This window comes from Phoca vitulina, unplaced genomic scaffold (assembly GCF_004348235.1).
Source record: "Phoca vitulina isolate PV1807 unplaced genomic scaffold, GSC_HSeal_1.0 scaffold12, whole genome shotgun sequence".
NCBI lineage: Eukaryota > Metazoa > Chordata > Mammalia > Carnivora > Phocidae > Phoca > Phoca vitulina.
Genome location: NW_022589715.1, coordinates 45,255,402 through 45,276,330, shown reverse-complemented (window position 1 = coordinate 45,276,330; position 20,929 = coordinate 45,255,402).

Genomic DNA, 20,929 nt, shown 5'->3' with positions numbered 1-20,929 from the left:
TTTGTTAACTTCTTTTTCATTTTTAAAATTCTTATTCTTTTCAGCTCTTGCTTAACGTATTATTTGTAGGGGCACCTGGCTGGCTCAGTCAGTAGAGCATGTGACTCTTGATCTCAGGATCATGAGTTCAAGGCCCACACTGGGTGTAGATTTTACTTAAGAAAAAAAAGATATTATTTTTATGTTCTCTTGTGTTCTTTTTATTTAAGACTTCATTTCTGAAGTGATTTTTCTTTCATTTTTAATTCTCTGAGTTCTATCATCTCATTTCTGAGTTCACAATAAAATCTGACTTACGGTTTTTCTTTTCATATCTTGATATCTTTTAGATTGTTTTTCTTAATACATTTTAGATTATTTTGAAATTAAAGCTTATAGCCTTGACATATGCTGTGAACACGTTTCTGATGTGCTTTCACTGTCTGATGTCATTGTACTCCTTATTATCTTTCTCTTCATATAGTAACTGATATGCTGCCCATTTTTATGTGAAAAAAGTTTTTCTGAATTTTTGGAAGGTGGCATGGTTCAGGATAGCTTGGCTAACTTCACAGAGCTCCCTCTTTTATTTCCATAAAGTGTTTAAAAAATTAACTCTTTACTTTCTGAGATTTCCTGGCTGTGGCTCTTCTCTTTCTTTTGTTTCTATTGTCTTTATCCTGATCAATTTTGATTCTGCTCTCAGGAGTCTGGCTCAGGCTCTATACTGGAAGGGAGCGCTAGCTGGTCAGCTGCGTGAGTTCATTGGGACCAAACTGTTCTAGTGCCTTCCATCCTTACTGGATACCTCTTGCATTCATCTGTCATTGGAGTGGGGGAACTACCTCCTAATTTCAGCTGTTATTCTCCAATCAGTCTTCTGCACTTTTCAGTAAATATCTTTGGCCATTTTTCTCTGCTGTATTTTCAGGTTCACTTAGAGGCCCTATTGCTTTCCTCTGCTTTCTACCACACAAATGGCAGGACTTGTGGATTTTGGTGACTTGTTTTCATTTGCTTGTATTGTGGGCTTTCTAGGGATACTCTGTCACCTAATTTTATTGTAAATGTTTTTGATCTTGCTATCTAGTGGCTCTATGTTTTGTTATGCAGGGATTTGGAGAGATTAAAACACTATGTTCTGCTGCTATCATCCCAGAATCTTCTCAATCCTAAAACATTTTTTTTTAAATGTATATTGTCAGCACAACAGTATTGTCCAGCACACAGCCCACAGGAAGATGGCCTCCTGACCAGGCAGGTTGCATCAGAGATCTTAAAGCTTCAAGATAGAGCTTCAAGAAATCATCTGGACCAGTTCTCTGTTTTCAGGTAAGAAAAGCATCACCCTAAATTCAGAACAGATAGCAGTGGCACTTGAGAATTAAGTAGGACGTGGGGTGCCTGGGTGGCTCAGTTGGTTAAGCGACTGCCTTCGGCTCAGGTCATGATCCTGGAGTCCCTGGATCGAGTCCCGCATCGGGCTCCCTGCTCAGCAAGGAACCTGCCTCTCCCTCTAACCCTCCCCCCGTCATGTACTCTCTCTCTCTCTCTCTCATTCTCACTCTCGCAAATAAATAAATCTTTAAAAACAAACAAAAAAAAGAATTAAGTAGGACGTGTAACCTATTGTTTAGTAGTTTTAAATTTTATGGTTTTCTTATAGTGTTCATACAATAGAATCTAAATATATAAATATATGCCACAAAATATTGCTCACTCAAAATAAACTTGAACATTCAAACAGTTCAGAAGTACAAACAGCAGGTTATATTACATCTGCATGTGGATGAGTGTTAAAATCTCTGTATTAGTTAAGTCATGGAAGAAATATTAATTTAAAGTAGTTACTTTTTAAGACAAACCTGAAAATCAGCTAAGAGTAACATCCAATTCAATCAGTTTGTGAATAGCTTTTTGAGTGAGCCAGAATATCTTAATGCAAATTCTTGTGAATTAACTAGGGACTAAAATCTCTGGTGATGATAAAATATTGAATTAACAAATGATAGAAGGATTTTTTTTTAAAAAAGGGAAAGACAGCTCTCCATAATAACAACAAGAAATAACTATAATACAAGACGAAAATAACCTAAAAGCAAACAGAACATGTCATTAATAGAGTCCTTCATTATCTAGCATGGGCTGTAATGGAGAACACGGTAAGTGTAATTCTGTTCTCTCACTCTAGGCAGTACGCACACACTGTAAAATCCATCTCTTCATTTTCTGGTTGAAAAGATCATTGTAAAAAAGGACTGCCAGGGAGTGGAGGTCATGCTGATTTATTGGCAATTAAACCTGCAGGATTTCTGCACTCCCTTCAAAACAAAGTATCTTAGGCTATTCAGCCAGGATGATTACATAGTGGGCTATCTACTAAAGCCCAGGCGTCTTTCTGTTAGTGCACAACAGATACAATTGACTTGGCTGTATTTAGAAGATTACTGCTATTTTCTGTGCAAATTCTTGTTGTATCTTTCTCAAATTGCCTAGGTCCAAAGAATTATCCTGTTAGTCAGTTTAATAAGCAGAATCTTACCAAATGGTATATAATTCTGCTTGGGCGTATAAGAACTTTGGCATAAATACAAATATGGACTCATATAAAGCAAATGAATGTATTACTGAATCTATGACTGGCCTATGGTGCCTCAGCCCTAGCTTTCTGAAATGTTTGAGATGATGTTTTTAGGGCTTGATACTTATGATGAAGTGAATGTTTATGTCCCCTCAAAATGCATATGTTGAAATCTTAACCCCTAGTATGATGGTATTAGGAGGTAGGGCCCTTGGGAAATAATTAGGTCAAAAGGGTAGAGCCCTTATGAATAGGTTTAGTGCCCCTATAAAAGGGACTCCAGAGAGATCTCTCACCCTCTTTTCGTGATGTGAGGACACAATGAGAAGTCGGCAGTCTGCAACCCAGAAGTGGGCTCTCACCTGAATCCAACCATGTTGAAACCCTGATCTTGGAGTTCCTGCCTCCAGAACTGTGAGAAATAAATTTCTTTTGTTTATCAGCCATCTGCTCTATGGTACTTTGTTATAGCAGCCTGAACTAAGACAAGACTGGTGCATATAACTAGCTTTTATCTATTCCACGTCTAGACACAACCCAGGTTACTTAGGCTAGCTATTTAGATCATGGGTGCTATAGATAGACAGACAGATAGATAGATAGATAGATAGATAGATAGATAGATAGATAGATATTTCTGCTTGTCCTAACAGATGGTGATGGGCAGGCTTAGGTGGTAGGAATGATGGAATCAGCAACACATATAGGTAGGACAGAGAAGGAAGGAATATATTAGCTGAGGGTGGAGAATAGTGATCAGGTTAACATTTCTGCCTCTGTCTAACCCCACCTGCCAAAATGAGTCTGATTATACCTGAGTTGTTCTACTCTTTAGAAACAGGAATATGGTCACTGTACATTGTATCATATTGGATTATCTGCTGCAGGCACTAGCCTGCCTGTACCAATCCTAGCTTTCTTTTCCTCCCTGCTGGTTTGTATTGCTAAGGTCTCATTTATTCCCCCATCCATCCATCCATTCATTCAGTAAATATTTATTGAGATTTTAATATATGCCAGTTACTGTTCTAGGCCCTTGCAATACAGCATGTCTCTATAATGTACTCTGTTTTTTAATTTTTAAAAAGATTTTATCTATTTATTTATTTGAGAGAGAGTGCGTGCTGCGGGAAGGAGCAGAGGGAGAGGGACAAGCAGACTCTGTGCCCAGTGCAGAGCCCAAGCACAGGGCTTGATCCCACAACCCCGAGATCATGACCTGACCTGAAACCAGGAGTCGGAGGCTTAAACAGGCCACCCGGGTGCCCCTGGGGTTTCTTTTATAAAGTCATTAATCCTCATGACCCAATCCCCTCCCAAAGCCTCCACCTCCAAAATACCATCCCACTGAGGATTAGGTTTCAGTATATGAATTTTGGGGGAACACAAACATTCAGTCTATAGCACATTCAGAAAACAACGGTGTTATTGTATCAGAAATATCCTGGCTCTCTATACAGTGAGTGTGCTTTTTACTGCAGACCTTCTAACATATTTTCAGAATATTTTAGAATAACATGTTATTACTTAAAAATATTTAATTACATTTTTTAATAATAAAAATCTCAATTACCAGCAAGATTGCCATCAATACAGCCCTATATTAATTTCCTTCCCATGGGTATCCACATCAAGGTAAAAGTTTTGCATCGGTGGCTAGAAAAGAGCTGGGTCATTCTGAACTAGTTATCTGAAAAAGCTATTAGAAGTCTCAGCCACACTTTCTCTTATCAAAATGGAGCTACTCTATATCACCCCAGGACCTAGGTAACTCTGAGACTAAGAAAAAAGGAATCATTCATTAGGAAGTGTGAGAAATGTCTTCGGGTTGATTTTGTTTAAATGCCAATGTGAATTGATCATTAGCATTTGCGAGAGCTGTGCAAATAACACCACCTAAGGGGCTAAACCAACATGGGATTGTTTCAAAGCAATTAATTCACTTCCAAGCTTCTTGTATTAACACCACCTTATTTCCCCAGTGTAGATATACAATTTGTCTTAAAAATCAACCCAAAACTGTGATATTCCACCAACAACATTACAGGGATGAAAGCACAACCCCCTAGTCAAATGCAAATTATAGTCATATTAGTATGTTAATGAGCTAAGTGATAAACTGTGGGTCAAATTTCCTCTTCTTCAGCTTAAATAGCACTTGAAAAGGCTTATTTCTAAATGTTTGGAAAACCTAGGAGCAGCAACAATTAAGGTTTATAACATGAACGTTATCTGCTCAGCAATATGAAAAATTAATAGACAGGACTAAACTAAAATGAGACATAATTCTTCCTAATGATTTGCAAGTTAATGGGAAACATGGCTTCAAGGAAACATATTTAATTATTCTAAATCTGGAGTGAAGTCTTTTCAAAATTCCTTGTTTTACAATTTAAAAAAATTAGGTCTGTTTTGTCTAGTCGAAGGAAATTTCAGGAGAAGCCAAGGAGAAAAATAGTTGAGAAAAAAATGTTGAAAGGAGATAAAGGTTTTCATGAGAAAGAATGTTTAGAGATGTCAATTTCTCTATTCTGACTACTTATCAAAGAAGACTTTCTTGATTGAACCTACTCCCATCACCGGATTTCACCTGGTCACAAAACAGCTATGTGCTTTATAGAGTTTTTCTACAAATATTCATTATCTTTTATATGTTCATGTTCATTTTATAAGTTCCTTAAAATCCAAAGCAAATCTGATTGTATTTTGCAGCATGCAGCTCAGCTCCTTGTGTAGGGCAGCTGGGGAAAGCCCAGGGAAGACCCCAGATGGCCAGGAAGTGTGGTGGAGAGAGCCTGAAAATAGGGTCACCTAGACATCCCCATACACTCCGTTTTCTGTGTGTCCATGTCCAGCTCTACCCCCTGCCACTTCCACAAGCTGTGTAGCCATGGGCAAGTTATAGAATCTCCCTGGGCCTCCCCCCACTTTGACAACTGTAAAAGGGATGTAATAAAGCTTTAGGCCCAAGGCAGTGGTCCCAACCTTGGCTGCACAGTGGAATCACCTGGAGAACTTTAGAAACACTGCTGACTGGGTCCCACTCCCAGAGCTTCTAAATTTACCTGTGTGGCTGTTGCAAGGGCACAGGGAATTTTAAAACTCCCTAAGTGGTTGTAATGGGCAGATGAAGTCAAGAACCAGTGCTGTAAGGGTGTTACACAAATTAGTTCAAACAAAGAAAAACAGTACCTGACAAGTAGTAGGTCAAAAATTATTTGTTTCCTTTTTTCTGTAGTTGGTTTTTCTATTTGTGCTGATAGCTGTGTTTGATCCTAGCTGGAAGCTAAGAGAGAGAATTCACTCAAAGATTTGTTTTATTTTTTTAAACTTTTTATTTCAAAATTATCTTAAACTTAAGAAAGTTGTAAGAATAACACAAAGAATTCCTATACACCCTTCACCCAGATTCACCAGTTGTTAACAATGAACTACATTTACTCTATCACTCCTCCACATTCTCTTTACACATATAATTATTTTTCTTGAACTAGTTGAGAGGTAGTTGCAGAAAACATGCAACTTTACCACTAAAGAACATGTATTTATGAACAAGGGCATTCTCCTACCTACAGGACAATTATTTGGCAAATTTAACATTGTACAATAGTATTATCTAATCTACAGTCCATATGTAACTTCTCCAATTTTTCAATAATATCCTTACGGCATCCCACCATTCCCTCCCCCCAAATTCAGGATCCAATCCAGGATCACGCATTGCAGTTGGTGTCATGCCTTTTTCATTTCTTTTAATCTGACATGATTCTTCTGCCTTTCATGAAACTGAGAGTTTTTGAAAAGAACAGGCCAGTTGTTTTGTATCCCATGCCATTTTTCTTGTAAGTGTACAATTTAATGATTTCTGGTAAATATATAGAGATGTGTAGCTATGCACTACAATCCAGTTTAGAACATGTCCATCATCCCCCCAAATTCTGCTTTCCCCACTCAAACCCCCAGCCCTAAGTAACAACTGATTTTCTTTCTGTCTTGATAGTTTGGCCTTTTCAGAATGTCAAGTAATAGAATTATACAGTACTGTATCTGGTCTTTTTAAGTCTGACTTCTTTGACTTAGCCTAATGTTTTTGAGGTTCACCCATTTGCAGCATATCTCGGTAGTTTGTTCCTGTTTTATTGCTGAATAGTACTATTGTATGGATATACCACACTGGTGGGCAACTTCTAAGATGGTCTTAGATGACCCCCGCTTTCTGGTATTCATGCCCTTGTGTGGTTCCTTCCCATTGAGAGTGGGCTGGACCTAGTGACTTGCTCCTAATGAATAGAACGTAGTGGGATGTCATTCCTGAGATTAGGTTATAAAAAGACTATTCCCTCTTGGGGGCTCTTACTCTCTCTCTCTCTTTCATGAATCCCTTCCTCTGAGCTGCCATGTTGTAAGCAGCCCTATGGAGAGATACCCCATGGCAAAGGAACTGATGTTTCTGGCCATAACTAAAGAGAATCTGAAGGCTGCGAACACCACGTGAGTGAGCATGGAAGCAGATACCCCCTCTTTGCAGTCTAGGCTTCAGATGAGACTGCAACCCTGAGCAACACCTTGACTGCAACAAGAGAGAGAGACTAGAGTTACCCAACTAAGCAAGGTCCAGATTCCTGACCCACAGGAACAGTGATAAAATAAACACTTGTTGTTTTTGTTTTTTGTTTTATTAAAGATTTAATTTATTTATTTGACAGAGAGAGACAGAGAGAAAGGGAACACAAATAGGGGGAGTGGGAGAGGGAGAAGCAGGCTTCCTGCTGAGCGTGGAGCCCAATGTGGAGCTCAATCCCAGGACCCTGGGATCATGACCTGAGCTGAAGGCAGCCGCTTAATCAACTGAGCCACCCAGGTACCCCAACACTTGTTGTTTTTAGCCACTACATGTTGGGAGTGATTTGGGCATAGTAATAGATAACTAATATATCATATTTCATTTATTTTCATTATATCATTTACTAGTTGATGGACATTTGTATTGTTTCTGGGTTTGGGCTCTTATGTAATATTGCTATGAACATTCACATACATGTCTCAAAGGACTTCTCTTATGGCACCAAGCTCACTTGGCTTGTGCTACTCCTATAGTTCCAATTACTACTTTGGTTTTTTAACTGTTTCCCTACTTAAAGCACTTTCTTATCTTGTCAAATAAAATTGTGCAATCTACCACTTATGCCCTACAGTAGTATTTTAAATCAGGACACAGTATGTTAGAGAAGTAAATTGACTTAATTTTAAAAATCATTAGGTTCCAAACTATACAGAGCACTAACTACTTCTTGATAGAGTATTAATATTTCAGGATATTAAAAGACTATTTGGAGACAGAAGTGGTTATTTGCTTAATTTTATACTAGATATGTGTATGGGGTAAAGGGTAGTTTTGTGCCCTGGGAGAATTAAGGTCATATTTTCTTTTTCTACTGCCTTGCTCTCCAAAGCATATATCTCTTAGAAAAAAACATTTTTAATCTACTATGCCTGCATAGTGGTACATGCATTCCTTTAATTCTTAACTAAGAATGCAGTCACCATGACTATGTTTTCAAGATTTGCTTTACATAGCTAAGATATGGACTGATTTCTCATAGTATCTAATGAGCCCTTACCATGTGCCAGGTATTATTCTAAACCCTTCATATGCATTACATTTTATTTAATCCTTATAATGATCTTAACTGTCACAACTCCCTCAGGTAGGTATTCCTAACAAGATGGTCCCTTTGCACAATTCTAGGGGTTGCCATTCATATGTTGGAGTCTATATGAATGCCTGTAATTATATAGTGCTAGGCTGCTTGTTGGTGTTGTCTATTACATTCTCTACTCAACAGATGAAGAGGCACAGAAACGTTAAGTATCTTGCCCAAGCTCAACCACTTGTAGGTGGTTGAGCTAGGATCTGCATCTAGGTTATCTGGCTTCAACCAGGGCATGAACTCTTAGACACTCTAATGTTCTGAAGAATCTTAACTTGGGGTTTTAAAAAAAGTCATGTTAGATATGGTTATTTTATTTTTATTTTTTGATATGGTCATTTTATTTTTTTAAGGTTTTTAAAATTTATTTATTTGACAGAGAGAGACACAGGGAGAGAGGGAACACAAGCAGGGGGAGTGGGAGGAGGAGAAGCAGGCTTCCCACAGAGCAGGGAGCCCGATGCAGGGCTTGATCCCAGGACCCTGGGATCATGACCTGAGCTGAAGGCAGACGCTTAACGACTGAGCCACCCAGGTGCCCCATTGATATGGTCATTTTAGATAATTATTTCTAGGGCATTGTTTCTCAAGGAGTGTTCCTTGGACCGGAAAGATCAGCATCACCAGGGAGCTTGTTAAGAAATGTGAAATATAATGCCTTCGTCCCATCCTGGACATACTGAATCTGAAAGTCTGGGATGGGACCCAGCAATCTGCATTTTACAAGCCTCCAGCTGATTCTGATGCATGCTCAAGTTTGGGAACTAGTAAGTTTTAGGAAATAAGTTTTTTTTTTAAAGGAAAAAATACTTAATGGTATTTAAATTTTTTTTCTATTTGCTTTAGAGCAAGTTTTATTTCAAGTAACCTACTCAAATTAGTCCATGTGTTTATTAAACTCTTGATCTATACTATAAGAACTAATCTTATAGAATTCAAGGAAAGGCAAGGGTGAGAACAGGGCAGTCACTCCCTCCAGCTCCCCTATAAAAGCGATGTAGCTACCCACTCCCTAGGTTTCTGTGTCTCCTCTTTCAAATGTTCAAAAAGGAAAATTTGATTGATTTAGCTGTGCAATGGGGTGCAGCCTCTTGGGCCAGCCAAGTGTCTACCCATGACTTACTTGCCTGAATCCAGGGGAGGGGTGAGGTCACATAGTACAAATAGGCCAGAAGGGCTCTGTTGTGATGGAGGCAAGTCAGAATCTTCTAGAGGGGAGGATGGATGGAATCAATGATCTGCATCTTTGACACACAATTTATGTTTAAAATAATGTGGTAAGGGGCGCCTGGGTGGCTCAGTTGGTTAAGCGTCTGCATTTGGCTCAGATCATGTTCTCAGGGTCCTGGGATCAAACCCCACGTCTGGTTTCCTGCTCAGCGGGAGTCTGCTTCTCCCTCTCCGTCTGCTGCTCCCCCTGCTTGTGCTCTCTCTGTCTCTCTCTCTCTCAAATAAATAAAAATAAAATCTTTAAAAAAATAAAATAAAATAATGTGGTAAATATAAAAAGAATGCATTCATTCTATCATGTTCGTTATTGAACATGCAGCATTTGAGCTTCTTAATTGGTTTGGGAAAGGATTCTATGGACCTGGCCAGAGCAGAAGCCCAGTGCAGAACAGCAATGAGTGAGGTTCAATACGTTTCTCTTATCGAGTGGCAACACAGACACTGAAGTAAATAGAAGGGGAAAATTTATTTGCCAGAATTTAGGTTGGTATTTTTTTTCTCTTACAGATCTGAAGATATTTTCCAAAAGAATATGAAATGCGGTTATCTGCTTGTGAGAAAATAAGTCCACTGGTAGTTCAGACTTGTTCAAAGTGACACCATCATTAGCTGAATTATACACTGTATCTAGCTATTACCTGAACAGTGTGTAACCTTTGAATAAATCCTGACTGAGTAGTCTGGCTGCCCTGTTTCTATCACATTTGTATTCTCCTGAGCCACGGCTGATTGGATCAAAGGTAGACATCTGACCAAGGAGAAACAAGCCTTTTCAGCCAATTAGGTTTTCTATCTCAATACTTTGGTAGCTGAGGCATATTAATGGTGGAACACAAGAGCAAAGATCTCTAAAATCTTGATACTGAAAGTCCTGAAATGTATTGATTCCTGTCTTTCCTGTGGCTTAGTCGTTCTCTGTTCCTTTGTGTACTACGAAAGTATTTTTATAATGCAACTCCTTTTTAAAATAACATATTAGGGGCACCTGAGTGGCTCAGTCGGTTAAGTGTCTGCCTTCAGCTCAGGTCATAATCCTGGAGTCCTAGGATTGAGCCCCATATCAGGCTCCCTGCTCAGTGGGGAGTCTGCTTCTCCCTCTCCCTCTGCCTTTCTCCCCCTGCCCATGCTCTCTCTCTCAAATAAATAAATAAAATCTTTTAAAAAAAAAGGAAAAAAGAATTTTTACTTGAGCAAATTCAGTAGGTTTCTATTACTTACATGCAAACATGTTCCAAGACCCATAGTTATTAAAGATAGTTTAATAGTAGCAATACTTGTTAAAGAAAATAGAGTATGTGTGTATGTGTTTAAAGCATGATTCAAGTATCATTAAACTCCAGGGTTGGAAGAAAACTGAGAGATTTGCTACATAGTTGAAGGTCTTTATTTAACAAAGATAAAATTGAGAGCTAGAAAGATTAAATAATTTGCCCATTTTCTTCTTCTATTTCAGATTTTTGGGTTCTTTCTACCAAGCAATACCACTTCCCTAACACGAGAAGAGACAGCAATCATATCAGTAAGAAATGCATATTTCAAAGTTTCAATTATTTTTAATGCTTATTTTATTCTTAGAAGACTCGACTGCCACAGAACTGAAAATAAATTCTCCTATGTAATATAATATCTATACATAAGCAACATTTTATATCATGATTGCTGGATATCAAGAACATTCAGAAGAGAAATTACTGCAATTTAAAATGGAATTTTACTGACAAGTACTAAATTTTCTTCCCTGCTTATTCATTTTAAATCATGTAATAAAGTGAATTTAATGATAGAGTGATTCTTATGGGTATAGGAAAAAATTGCTTCCCCTTTGCTAAATCCAGCAAAGGTAATTGAAGATTAATAATACTATATGTTGTAAAAATTGGCTTATTTTCACTAATGGAAGATACATCACTGCTCAGATGTTCTATAGTCTGTTACTTGGAAAGGAAAAAGAAGTAGATTGCCTACAGATAGGATTGACCACATTATTTGTAGGGGCCAGTGAAATGTGAAAATATGGCATCTTGTTCAAAAAGCAGAAAAAGTGCCAATGCACTCCAATGCTAAAGATACTAAAATATCAAATACTTTTCTTTCTTCTTCTCCTCTCTCAACTCATCTTGGTGTTTTTAATTTGTTACTTAATGTCTTGCACAGGGATACTTTCAGGATGAATGCAGCTGCTCGTAGGCACCTCAGGGCTCCATCCCATGATTGTGTACACTCACCGTCCCCCAGCTGCGAGCTTCACCCCTCCCCAGCTGCGGGACCTACACGCTGTACCCTGGCAGGGGCAGGAAGTCAACCTTCCTTTGCATGGCCCATCACCCTAACCCATGGCAGACAGGCAACCCCAGAAGACTGCAATCTCCACACCTAAAATGTTTCTTGTGTAGCCCTGCCATGGAAAGCCTCCTCTTTTGCCCCATGTCAACCTTGAAGTAGGAACCAGAACATATTCAGATCCCTTCAAAAGAAAATCCATCCATCAAATATTTATAGGCAATGTAGATTCTGCTGAAGATTTTGTAAAGGAGCCAGGATTGGATTTCATAAGCCACAGTGAATAGCACACAACTTTATTAATGCCATCCTCCAATTTGTCTTCTTTTTCTTGTTCCATGGGGGGAGGAATAACAAAAACTCATCATTTTCCCCTAGATGAGCCAACTTCCAAATCTTCCTCTGTGCACCACTACTATTCTCTCCCTTCTTTACTGCATTAGTCCCAACCTCAACTATTGGCTTGAGAATGAGTGGCTCTGAGCCAATATGTAAGACCAGGCAGTCCCAAAAATAATGGCTATTTAGACCTAAAAGTTGTGCTCTGTGAACAGGTTGGGAATAGCTAAGGATGAGAAGGGCAACATGGGCAGCACTGATTCTTAGGTGAGGAAATCTGCACATCAGCTTAAAGTTATATTTACGACATTTTGGGGGGTTCAGCATAGCATGAAGAAGAAATTGAAAACAAAGAGAAGTCAAAAAAAAATGGAAAACCCCCAAATGATGTAATCATTGGCTTTGTTAAATTATTGTCAATTTGTTTAATCTTTGTCCAAGTGAGACAGTGCAACAAACACACATAAAACTAATAACCACAAAACTAATAAGGGAATTCAACAAATTTTTTTTGAGTGTATAATATACGCCAAGCAGTATTCTAGATAATTAGAATATATCAGAGGACAGAAGAAAGACTGGTGTCCCTGTGAAGCTTACATTCTAGTCCGGGAGCCAGACTTAAGGAAAACATAATAAATAAGCTATCTAGTGTGTGGGAAGATGATGACTGCTATGGGAAAAGATAAGGTACAATAGGGAAAGGGGATTAGGATTCTTGGGACATGGTTGGGGATAATTTGCAGTATTAAATAAGGAGGCCAAGGCAAGCCTCATTGTGAAAGTAAAATTTAAGCACAGACTTAGAGGAAGTGAGAGAGTTAGCTAAGCAGATATCAGGAAGAAGAACATTCCAGGCAGAAAGCAAAGGTCACAGGGCTGGGTGTGCCTGGCACTGTGAAGAAAGAGCAGGGAGGCCAATGATAGTGTTGGTAGGGTTAGATCATGTAAAACGTGGTGGGCTATTATAAGGACTTTGGCATTATTCTGAGTGAAATGAGGAAGCCATGGAGTAGTTTTGAGATGAGGTATTACACGAACTGACAGATTTTAAGAGGATCACTCTGGCTGCTGTGGTAAGGAAATACTGCCTAGGCTCAAGAGGAGAAGCAGGGAATTAGGAAGTATTAAAGTCATTCAGGCGAGAGAGGACTATGGCTTTGAGCAGGGTGGTGGCAGTAGAGGTGGGGAGAAGGGGTCAGATTCTAGACGTATTTTAAAGAGAAAGAGAGGAGCCAAAGGTGACTTCAAGGTTTGGGGCTTGCACAATCAAAGAGACAGAGTGAAGCAATTGACCGTAGTTTCTAAAAGTGCCTAACTCTAAATGAAACACTACTGGGGAACAAAAATTTGTATTTGCTACAATATAATTTGGAATCTCTTTAATACTGCCTTCCCTAAACAATTACCTCGTTTATCAAAAGTCAGTTTCACAACTGCAGTATTTAATTTTGAATAAACTCTATTTACTAGATAGCCAATTGCTATAGATAAAATTTGTTTTATTCTTCTAGCAGTAGAAAAGGAAACCAACTTCTCTAGCTTCTCTTATGCAATCCTTTTGGGCAATTCTAAAATTGAAGTAGGTTGACTTTTTAGTTGTTGTTCATTTAAAAAATAACACGAGCAGCTAGCATTTACTGAGCACTTATTATTCACCTGGTCATGTGCTCCATTGTTACACGTACGTTGGCCTCATAGCACCCCTCCGAGGCTGGAACTGCTATCTTCATTTTGGACAGGAAGAGGTTAAGAAAATGTTGAAATATTTTGCCTGGTCTAGTAAATAGCAGAGCCAGGATTTTAACCTGAGCCTAAACCTACAGCTTTTAAAAACTGTACAAATTGTCTCTCTACTTGACTGCTAAGGAGGGAGGGACCAGGGAAGGGATATGGAATTTTAGCACTTTTTGGTCCCTAGGAATTACTGATGTTTTAGGTTTCCCTCTTAGTCTATTTGGGCTGCTATAGCACAATACCATTGACTGGGTGGCTTATAAACAACATATATCTACTTCTCACAATTCTAGAGGCTGGGAAGTCCCACCATTTGGTGTCTGGTGAGAACCCAATTCCCAGTTCATGGCTGGTCATCTCACTATAACCTTCTATGATGGAAGGGGCATGGGAGTTCCATGGGGTCTCTTTCATGAAGGCACTCATCCCATTCCGTCTCCCCTCTTATGACCTAATCACATATGAATTTGGGGGGGGCAATATTCAATCAATAGCAGCCTCTTTTGTGATTGATCAGTATAGTTTTAAATGTGCCTATGTTTTAATTGAGTTTCATTGGTCACATTCTAAGCCTTACTTTCCCCATCTTTGAGGGAAGGGACCTAGATCGGTGATTTCCAGGTCTTTAAAATTTTCAACTCTCGGGACTCTTGGGTGGCTCAGTTGGTTGGGCGTCTGCCTTTGGCTCAGGTCATGATCCCAGGGTCCTGGGATCAAGTCCCGCATTGGGCTCCTTGCTCAGTGGGGAGTCTGCTTCTCCCTCCACCTGCCACTCCCCCTGCTTGTGTTCTCTCTCTCTCTCTCTCTCTAATAAATAAATAAAATCTTAAAAAAAAATTTCAACTCTCTCAAGGCAGGACATACCCTATCACTATTAGGGATTCATTGTAGAAGTTCTCAATGAGGTAGAAGTAAAAGAGAGCCTGGGAGGGGCACCTGAGTGGCTCAGTCAGTTAAGCTTCTGACTCTTGGCTCCAGCTCAGGTCATGATCTCAGTCATGAAATGGAGCCCGGCAACGAGCTCTGCACTCAGTGAGAAGTCTGCCTGAGATTCTCGAGATTCTCTTTCCCTCTGCCCCCCCCCCCCCCCTCTCTCTCTCTCTCTCTCTCTCTCTCTCTCTCTCTCTCTCAAATAAATCTTTAAAAAAAGAGAGAGAGAGAGTGCCTGGAAACTTGACAGAGCCTGGCCCTAAAGATTCTGATAGTAGTTCTGCTTGATCCATTAGATCAGTGGTTTTCAAACTGTGTTCCTGGAGGAACACTGGATGAAAATGCCTGGGCTTTCCCAGCCTTTCAATATCAGCCCATTTTCAACCAGAGCAGATCCACTCTATTCTGTTTTATAGTTGGATTCCATGTAAGGTTTCATTCAAAGAAACAAAACCCTATTGTTCTACTTTGAATAATCTGAAAACTGCCATTCTAATTAAGTGCTCCTTATACTTTAATGTGTATATGAATCACCTGTGGGAGTTCTAAAAATACATTCTTTTTTTTTTTTTTTTTAAAGATTTTATTTATTTATTTGAGAGAGAGAGAATGAGAGACAGAGAGCATGAGAGGGAGGAGGGTCAGAGGGAGAAGCAGACTCCCTGCTGAGCAGGGAGCCCGATGCGGGACTCGATCCCAGGACTCCAGGATCATGACCTGAGCCGAAGGCAGTCGCTTAACCAACTGAGCCACCCAGGCGCCCTAAAAATACAGATTCTTATTTAGTGAGTCTGGGGTAGGGCCTGGGATTCTGCATCTAATAAACTCCTGGTGATGTCAATGCTGCTGAGTGTGCTCGGACTATACTTTGAATATAGCAAGCACTAGAATGATTGCTAGAGCTTTAAAAACTCTAATCGTTTTTCTACTCAACCAAAGTCTTTCCTTGGAATTTTTCTCAGAATGATCTTAAGTTTACCAAAATGGTAAATTCTAGATTTCGTCTCCTCTTACTCCCCAAGTCTTTGTCTGCCTTTGTCTTTCTAACTGTCTGTCTCGTTCTCTCAATGCCTCTCTTCTCTTCCTCTTTTGAAAGGTAAATACTGAACCTTTCGGACATGCATTTAAAAATCTTTCTACATACCATGAACATTGTGCCTCAGCCAGTTCATCTCAGCAAGAGCTAACTAGGGAGGGTCTGGGAAATTTGCCACAAGTGAGTTATTTAAAGGTAGTTATGGTGACACTCTCTTCTAAATTTAGCATCTTAATGAACTTCTCCAGATTAAGGAGTAACTGTCTTGCACTCTTCCACCCTTTGTGTGAAAAATTTAGCACATACTTGAGACTGATTATTTTCTTTCCTGTGTTAGAGGCTTCAAACATTTCCTTTCTCAAAATACTTCCTCAGCTGCCTTTTCCCCACATTATCCTTTTTCTGCAAAGAGGTTATCCACTTCTCAAAACTTCAATTCCCGAAGCTGTCTCCCCCTGAGCCTCTACACAGCCCTATGTCTCCACATCCAACTATCCAACGCAGGGGTCAGCAATCTTTTTCTGTAAAGGTCTAGATAGTAAATATTTTCAGCTCTGTGGTCCGTAGGTTCTCTTTTGCAACTACTCAACTCTTTGTGACGTCAAAGCAGCCAAGGAAAACATGTAAATGAATGTGTGTGGCTGTGTTCCATTAAAACTTTATTTACAAAAGCAGAAGGCAGGCCAGATTTGCCAACTCCCCTCCCACCCCCTGATAAGCCATAAGTTTGCTGACCCCTGATCTACATGCATGTTGAAACTGGACCAGTCAGATTGTAGAGCTCCTGGGAATTTGGATTGGGACGGGGAAATGGAGTTAAGTAATAATTGTGGGTTGCTAAGCAGGAAAGTTTGTTCAAACTGGGTGGAGATCAGAGGTGGAGAGCAGGGGCCACTATTTGGGACAGCCATAGTAGCATTCAAGCAGACGAGTAAGCAGAGAAGCCCATCTGCAGAGGAAGTGAAGCAGACATACAAAGAAAAGCTCAGATTAGAGACCAGAAGATGAGAGAGAGAAAGGAGGAAGGAGGGTTCGTGTAATATTGGCTGTGCTTCCCACAGTTTTGTCTCACATAATCCCTGCCTATTTTTATATTCGTTCCTCCTTTACTTTAGCCAGCTGGCATGAGTTTCTGTTTCTTGCAACCAGATAACCCCTAACTCAAGCAACCTTTTATACTCCAGAAATTCCAATGACTGACAGTTCTCTGACTTGAACAGTCATGCTCTTACATAGCTGAGGCTTTGCTCGGTGTGGTTCCACTCCCCACCCCCACATTGCCACTTCTCCTCCATATTCTTTTCTTTCTGCAAACTTTGCTCAGACTTTATCTCCCGTGGCTGAATTAGGACTTGGTTCCCACCGCTCCTTATGTAAAGCTTTATCAGTGCACTTATAATGCCACATTATATTTTCTGATTTGCTTGTCTTTAGTTATAACTACAACTTTTATCTGTGCTATGTATAGGGCCTGGTACATAGTAAGAACTTAACATAGAGGTAAAGTTACCCAGTGGTCAATAAATCTGTAACATAAGGATAGGTTCTAACCACCCTGAAGGCTCCAGATCCTCAGCTGTCCCTTCCAGCTTCATGAGCCAAAACAGAAATAATATAAACTGATAAACTTATTCATATGTAAAGGACTATGGAAAGGTACTCAATATGCCTTTATAATTAACTTTGCTAATTGTTGTTCAAAACTATGTTCTCACTGAATATTTTGTCTGCCTATTTTATCAGTAGCGGAATATGTTAACATCTCGCGCTAAAATTGTTGATCTTTTTATATTTGCTTTCAGTCTTTTAAAGGTTTTGTGCCATCATTTTCTGGCTTCAGACTATTCTATTAAAAAGTCAATTCTAAGTCTATTGTTTCTTTAAAGATGAACTCTTATTTTCTCTAGTTCTTCTTAAGATTTTTCTCTTTGTCTTTTAGCATTTTATCATGATGTATCTATGTGTCAACTGTATGGACTAGAAATATATATATTATATATCCTGCTGGGGATTCATTAATTCAAATATTATTTCTGCCCAATACTATCTTTCCTTTCCTTCCAGAATTCCAACTACATGCATATTAAACTTTATTACTATATCTTCTATGTGCTTTCCCTGTGTTCTGTGTTTTCCATCCTTTTTCTTATGCCTCATTCTGCATAGTTTCTTCTCAACTATCTTCTAGTTCACAAATTCTATCTTTGTTTGTGTCTAATATGCTATTATACCCAGCCCTGAGTTCTTATTTTCAGTTAGTGAATTTTTTGGTTCTAAAATTTTCATCAGATTCTTTTCTTCAAGTTTCTAGTTATATGTCTAAATTTTTAATCTTACATTTTATTTATTTATACATAGAAAACATTGTTATTTTAAAATCTGAGTCTGATAATTTCACTATCTGAATCCCTTTTGCTCGGTTTTTGTTCTTTGTTGTTTCTGTTGGGTTTTTTTGTTTGTTTGTTTCTTTGTGTGACTGATTATTTTTCATTGTGTACTAAACATAGTTTTTGCAAAATGGTACAAATGATCTGAGGCCTAGAATGATATTACTGTACTCCAGAGAAAATTTCAGTTTGCTTCTGCCAAGGGCTTGGGGGCATTAGCTTAAAGGAATTACCCCAATCCAGTCTCAGGGTTGAGATGATTTGAAATGGAGATGTCTCCCCTTTACTTCTAGGATATAACCATTTGGATTCCTTGTCCAAAGCAAGGGGACTTCAACCGAGTCATCCTCCTTCCCCCTTTGCACATCTTGAACTCTAATCACTATCCCCCATTCCTGTCCATACTCTCAGCAACCTTCTATGGAATGGATAAGTGATTCACTGGGCCTCCATCAACCCTCAGGTCATAGACTATAATTTCTATCTTGTTAGCTCTCTACCACCTTCAAGCTGATATTTTTTATATTTTGCTAAGTTTTTCTAGTGTCCTTAGTAAGAGAATTGGTCCAAATTACTGCCAATAACAGGGCCTATAGAAATGTAGGTACTGGGGCACCTGGGTGGTTCAGTCAGTTAAGCGTCTGCCTTCAGCTCAGGTCATAATCCCAGGGTTCTGGGATCAAGCCCCGAGTCGGGCTCCCTGCTCAGCAGGGAGTCTTTTCCTGCCTCTCCCTCTGTCTCTCCCCCTGGCTTGTGCTCTCTCTCACTCACTCTCTCACTCAAATAAATAAATTAAATCTTTAAAAATAAATAAATAAATAAAATTAAAAAAAAAGAAATGTAGGTACTAGCAAATACAGGTAGTTGCACTTAGGAAGTACATTGAAAAAGATCCTCAAAGGAAAAAAAAATAGACTTTCATTCACAGTTCCATCTTTTTAGCCCAAGTGGCAGACGAGTACTTAGGACTATTGTATCCTATTCCTGGTATCTTGTAATTTGAGAAAAGTTACTTCTTTTATCAACAAACATTATTGACTATCACCTCTGTCCCAAAAACTGTTCCAAGAAATTAGACTATAAGAATGAAAAAGATATGGCCATTGACCTCAAGGGGCTTGAAGCCTACATTCCTTATTGGTAAACTGGTTATTTTTAGAATCACCAAGTCATGATCAGAGAGTCTTTGTTAAATATATGTAATATAATGATAAATACATTTAAAATGTAAACATGTATATTTGAGCTCCTATCACTTTTCAGCCTAAATATGAGGGCAGTTCAAACAATATATTTTCTAATGCATTTGTCTTCCAGGGAAGTTTATTATTGAATATGTTCCTTTAAAGTATTTTGGAGAACAAAGAATACAAACTTCACAAGAGATCTTAAATGCCAGGATCCTCTTTTTCCTAAAGAGTTAAACTGTGCTTTCATAGCCTTTTTACTCTTGTAAACTCCTAGGAAAAGCTACTCACTCTGAATCGTCGTTAGTTTTAATCAGAGCTTTTCCTTGATAGGTGTTCAAAGTCCTCTAAAATAGCCTTTAAGTATACAAGTGTCCCTGGACTCTAAACTAAGTGTGACAGATTTCCTAAGGGACCTGAGCCTTATCCACAGAGATTATTTAAATGTTCCCAGCCTCTCTACTGAATCAGTCAGTAGAGAGGACCAGCAGAAAGATCTTAGTGGATGCCAATGCAATACATTCATTATTTGACCTTGAACAAGTTACATAACTGTTCTGGATTTGTTTTTGCATCCATGATAAACTGGGCTGCTGATGCCATATCTTTAAAGTATATATTAATTCCAGATCTCAAATTCTGTGATTCTTCTAGAGTTGAGGAGGACTGTTTGGTCACCTGAGTTTAAAATTGATTAGACGGAAAAATAGGAACTGAAGTTCAATATATCAAATACGATACTATTACAATAATCTGTAAGGAGATGAAGACCTGTATTATATTAGTGATCACCATGGCTAGCAGAGATAAAACAAAACTAAGGTATGAGAAGGCTGTGGCTCTCCAGAAGCCACCTCCTTTCAATCTTCCCTTCTTTCCTCTGCTCCCTTTCTACTACATTCTTCCTCCAGGAACTTCTTTCAATTTGTCCACATGAGGGGGCAACACTGATTGCTCTTAAGGGAGAAAATGAAACAACTCTTGCTTTAACTGAAGCTTATTGTATATTTGCCTTGTGGCCTCTTACTCTAAATGCAGTTATGAGGCCTTTCAGGACAGTGTAATGAGCAACAAATGGAACTGGCAGGTGATTTTGGACAAATCATATAGACACAGCATTCTCCTCTGTGGAATGAGGGCTGAACACTTCCATTTTTGTTTTTATACATTGTGATGCCTATAATTCTGTGTCTTTGTCATCCCCACAGCTTGACTTGTTTTATTGTCAGTAAGCAGCCTGTTTCATAATCAGCTCACTTTATACTCACGGCCTGGCACAGAGTGAATATTCAGTTAACATTCATTGTTCGGGAAGAATGTGAACCTCCTATGCATCAGTCACTATGCAGGTCTCTTTACCTTTTCTTTCAATCCATTCAGCACACTTGTGAGATAGGTATCACTACTCTAGTTTTTGAAGATGTGGATATATTCAGAAATTTAGTGGTCAGGATCATAATTTTAGTAAAATGGAGCCTTAGTTCTGCCACTTACCTTGTATTTGTCAGGTTATTTTTCTAAGCCTCGGGTTC